This window comes from Polistes fuscatus, unplaced genomic scaffold (genome assembly GCF_010416935.1).
Source record: "Polistes fuscatus isolate 324 unplaced genomic scaffold, CU_Pfus_HIC Scaffold11, whole genome shotgun sequence".
In the NCBI taxonomy this organism is placed as follows: Eukaryota; Metazoa; Arthropoda; class Insecta; order Hymenoptera; family Vespidae; genus Polistes; species Polistes fuscatus.
In genome coordinates, this window is record NW_025113009.1 from 4,788,363 (window position 1) to 4,794,362 (window position 6,000).

Sequence of the window (6,000 nt, forward strand, 5' to 3'; positions counted from 1 at the left end):
TAATTACTACCATCTCTAATGATGCTCTAATTAATTATTTTTCATAATTATGTCTTCACAGATAATATTTCGTATTAAATTAATACACATACACATATACAGACATATATACATAAGTATAGGTTAACCACTCGTACACATACACTCATGTATTTGATTTTCTTTATATTGTACTAATGTAATATTTTCTTTCTTTTTATTAGGTTACAGAGCATTAGCAGAGGCCAGCATGAATACATATACTCAGTCTAACAATTGTGTTTACTCTATTTTTTATCTTCATATTCATCGAGGTAAGCGTTATTCTTTTTTTTAAACCATACAGAAATGTATACAAAGAGTGAGAACGAAAGAGAGAGAGAGAGAGAGAGAGAGAGAGAAAGAAAACAAAACATTCACCTACAAGCAACTATGAATGGTATGTATATTTGTAGGAATTTCTTGAGGTGAAAACAGAAGAATAACCGTCGAAACGAAACGTAAACAGTCGAGCACCGAGCATTCGATACCTCTACGAGATACGCAGAGAGATCTTCATTCCCCTTCCGTCCTTCAACGAGTAATGATCTAACGAACGTGACGTATTAAACTATTTATTGATTTTCTTTCTAATGTTATCTAACGTTTAATACTTCTACATTCTAACATTAAATACTTTAATAAGTTTCTCATTAGATAGAATAGTATAAAAAAGTTTTATTTTTTAGATTACTCTTTATTGAGTTATATATTATAACTTAAAAAATTTTCAATTAATATTTTAAAAAACATTACATACTTTGTATGTAATATTATACAAGTAGTGAGATTAAGGCAATTAATATTGCTTGAATTTATATTGATTCTTTATGATAATATGTCTTTTAATGTGTGCCATGCCTTCAGAAATGATTTCAGGAAATATTGTAATATTTAATTGTATGTAATATAATTTTTAGTATGTTTCAGCTTTTCAGAGATTTATTTAATTTTATTTTATTCATCGTCATCCTAAGGGTAGGATACCCATCCTGCAGTCATCAATGAAGACTAAAAGTAAGTATTTTCCTATTAAACGTTTCTATGATAACTTTAATGGTTTTTATTGTAACGATGATATTAATTGTTCTTTTTCTTTTTCTGTTTCAGAACATCATTGCAATCGAGCGCGTAGGCAATGAGGTACTCGTGTGTTGCATCGATAAATAAAATATAAAAGAATCGGAAAGAGTAAAGTCAGTGTTGTTCGCCGTATTTAAAAGTTTCGTTTTTTCGCGTAAAGAAACTCCGCAAGTTTCTTCTATTCGGTTTAAACATGTGCTCATCGTCATCCTAAGGGTAGGATACCCATCATGCATTCATCGCTGGAGAATAAACGTAAGCCAATTTTTATATAAAACATTTTCTCAATAATTATAATAATGTTCTTATATCAATGGTCTATATAATCTTGTTTTATTTTTGTTTCAGATCATCGTTGGAATAGTGTTACAATTTATTAATTAAATTCATTTGGAAATTCGTTTAACACTAGATTTTTCATTATTGTTTCATTTACTATTTTTTAAAAACTTACAAAAATTGTTTGCATGAAGAATTGGGTAGAGGGGAGGAATTAATAATTACATATATTTCATTATGGTATTAAAATCAATATATATTCTAAAAAAATAATATTAAAATTTTATATATGTAGCATATGTAGCAAAGAAATTTGAAATGGAGAGTCAAATTGGTTTATTGTTAGTCCATTAATCTAGTGTTAATTGAATTAACTGCATGTAATGCAGTTGTAGAATCAGTGTTAGTGCATTGTCATCGTCATCCTAAGGGTAGGAGACCCATCGTGCATTCATCGTTGAAGATTCGAAGTAAGTTTTTTTTTGTATCTCATAATTCCACAATCATTTTAATGGTTTTCAGTAATAGTAATGATATTAATAGTATTTTTTTTTATTTCTGTTTCAGATTGCAATCGTGCGCGAAGCAATATTCGGGAGTGTTTTATCGTTTAAATAGATAATTAAAATCACGGATTAGAAGCACGTTCGTTCGTTCATTTCAATTCGCTCGTGTTACGCGATTGTATTAGAATTTTTTTATAATTAATAGACTGCGACCAAAGCAGTAATTGCATTAGACTTTGTTCGAGTAAAGTTGTATTTTTATCTTTAAACAGTCGCACAGACTGTTCGCGTATTAGAATCAGTGCATCAATGAAGATTTTTATACTTGCATTGACTGTGTGCAAAGCAGTCTTTGGAAGCAGTTGTAGAATCAGTGATCGGGCGCATAATAAATTAAAATCATACGCGAATTAGAATCAGTGTTGTTCGTCGTATAATAAAATTACGGTTTCGCGATAAGAAACTCATCTATAGTTTCTTATTTTCGTTTATACCGCGTTTTTAGATTCACGCGAGGTGCATCGCCATGGTGCAATTGAATTTCATCCCATTGGAATGCATAGTAAGTATCTATTTTTATTAACATTTTATTCGATTTTATTTTATATGATTTTAGATTATATTGCATCTAACTTATCGTTTTGTTCTATTTTATTTTACAGATATGACGACGGACTTTCTACCTTATCAAAGATGTGGAATGAATTCTTCGATGGATCTTTAATGGATCTTCGATGGATCTTCGATGGATCTTCGGTGGATCTTCGATGGATTACGATGGATCTTCGATGGATCTTCGATGGATCTTCGATGGATCTTCGATGGATCTTCGATGGATCTTCGATACTCGCATTCTACAATACTTGCTGCGAAGTAGGAGTGTTTTGGAGCCATCGTAGAACTTCTTATGCCGTGAGTTAAAATTTAAAGTCCCTCCGGTGCTCAATCATGTCGAGGATGAAAGGTCCTAATCGGCACGAGTTACTGGTTGTAATTATTCCAATAAATTAGTGACGAGCACATGAGTAATTCCTTTCTAGGAGTTACTCATGAAAATTGTATATTGTATTGTATTGTATGTATATTTTATATTAGTTCAGGATAGGTTTTCTTGTCTCACCGGTTAAATTCATTTAATTAATAATGCAATTAATAATGCACTTTCTTTTTTATTACGTGTTTTGTTCGTGGTTAGTAGTGGTGAAATCGAGCATTTATTTACTCGTTTTTGTCCAGAAAAGCATGTAATAAATGTCTTACATGCATTGCTTCGTACTTAGTTTATCTAATCGCGATTAATTTTATATATCGATACTTCGATATTATAAATAAATGAGCAAGAAGACAAACTCATTCGCGACGGATAGATTCTAGCAGTTAAGTGGTGGCTCAAAGCCCAGTTCTTTTATTAGAACAGCCAACTTAATGAAAGGAGTCGTCCGAGGTTTTGAAATATATTAAAAGATATTAAAAGATATTAAAGTTATTTTTATTAAATAAATTGTAGAGTCCTTAGCCGCTTAGATAAATTTTTATTAAAATGTATTATTTGTATATTTATGTTATGTATTTATGTGTTAATCATATTTTTTAGATCAGGATTTTCAGCTTCTAATGTACTAATCTCCCGTTTCTCCCCCTATACTTTCTGCGTTCTCATCTATGCGTGTGCCCAGGTGCTACTCGTATGGGTGAGAAACGGTTAGTATGGGTTTAGTTTTAAGTTTTTCCCCCCTATTGGCGGCTGTCATTGTGCTAGTGATTGCACGATGTACTTTACACCTGTATGTGCGTATTAGGTAGTGTACTGTACATCGTTTCGTGATAGTTTTTAATTAATGAATTATTTAATACTTAAGTAATACTTAGTATGGCACACCTAGAGTTAGGTGTGATATGAAAATACACATGGTTGTATTTTCTATTTATATTAAATTTTTCTCATTTTTTTTTCGAATCGTTTTGAATAGTAGAGTTCCCACATTTGTTTGTGGAAATTTAACATACTTGTATATATAGTATGCTGATATACTAGTATGTACCAGTATTTTTGCTTTAGTCATTATTGCAATAATCATTAGCCTTGGCAGTCGATTACAGCATTGGTACGTACTCCCATAAGTTTAGAAACACGCGTTTGAACTAGGGTGTCGGAGGTGCCCCGGGGCATGCTCTCTAGTTTAGGCTTTTGCACCCTGGTGGTATGTGAGAGAATCGTGGAGTGAGAGGGTGGGTACGCATGTGTATTTGCTCTTTTTAAATATGGGTAATTGGCAGGCAGGTAGCATACTTCTTTGAGCGAATGTGAAAACTTTAATTTTAAGTAGGTAGGATCCAGGAAAGGCACGAGGTTTGCTTCCACTCCGGAGTGGAAATTTCGCCTCCTGGTTATACAGAATTGTTACAAAAATTTTTTTTTTTATTCATTTTCATTCATCATATTGTAAATTTATTTTGTAACTCTTTTGTATCTTTATTATGTATCATGAGATTCAAAGGAATTTGCAACGATTTGAAAGATTTATTTCTATTTCGATTCTATCTCGAACGAGCTAGAGTCGAACAATTCGCAATACTTTGATCCATTTGATACTTAGTTTTAAGTATTATAATATTAGCACTTCGCACAATCGCGATTTTCTCAATTAGAATATAACGACTGAATGAATTAAAATATTGCAAACCAAAATGCATACATTTATTGCTATTATTTCAATTTCTATTTATTTTTTGGACATTAACGTGCGACGTGTATTAGGTCATCGATAATTATCTGCTGGACATTCATTTAATTGTGCTCGTGTATATGTCAATAACTCTAAGTTCATTGATGGTCCACGAGCTTGAATAACTAACGGTAAATGTAAATTAATTTTTTTAATAAACGAATTAGATATTATCAAACCAAATACGAGTTAATTTGCAAAAAAGTACGAGAGATCTTTTCTTGCTCAAACGTAAAATTGTCCAATGCAGTTTTCAGGGATGAAGAAAGAAGAGGCTAAATGCCGAAGGGCTAATTGCCGAAGAGGCCCCCACTTAATTGTGGCTGAAGAGGGCAACTACATGACTATCGAGTTATTTTCAAAAGTTCAACAGTAAGTTCGAACTTTTCGAGAATAGCTCTCTAGTCATATTTTATATTTTATTGTATTACTTCTTGCTCGTCATTAATTTCTAGTTGTAATTGGAGATGATGGACCATTCCATCTCCTTGGCACATCAAATCTGTGTGCCATATCGTCCAAAAGATGCATATGTGTTTAGTTAGAGTCAGAATATTAAGATTTTTGTATTATTCAATTTTGAAGCTTAAATAACGTTTGGTAAATATTATAGTAATTTCTCTTTCTTGTTTCGTCTTTAAAATTTTTCATTTTGATCGTATTTTATTAAATTTGCAATTTTTTTTTCTATATAATGCAGTTTAAAGTATTTCATAATAATTAATAGATATTATTTTTTTTAGTAATTTGTATTCTAATTTTTCCTATTTCTTTTATTTTTTATTTATTTTATATAAATGTAAAATCACGCGTTTAAATTTAATTTTATTGCAAGGTAATTAGAGATTTGATAAAAATAAATGGAATTCAAATGAAAAGTGCATCTGTGAATTGGACCACTTATATGTTAGGCTATTGTATCACTTGACTGTATGACTAATATAGTTTGCTTTTTGTTACAGGTGATCATCGTTGGATTTAACAACAAACCTTCAACATTTTTCTCTATCCGAATGACTTCAATTATTATTTCTTAAACATCTATATTTTAATGCGTTTTCTGAAGGCACACACTAAAAATCAAATAATTACTTTAAATGCTATAATAAATATCTGTTCAAATATTTATAGGTATGTTACTAAAGAAAATAGAATTTAATCGTCAATATTTTGTTGTTTGTTACAGGATATAAATAGAGGTAATACTTATTTATTAAAATATTTTTTGTATACTCCTTTTTTTTAAGCGTAAAATTTATCTGCACGCAATATACTGCATGCAAAGTAGTTTTTGAATTAATGAAAAGTCCTTGATCGGGGGGTATTAAATTAAAATCAATCGCGATAGCTCAGTATATATATTCTATTATATATTTTATTAGTTCGGT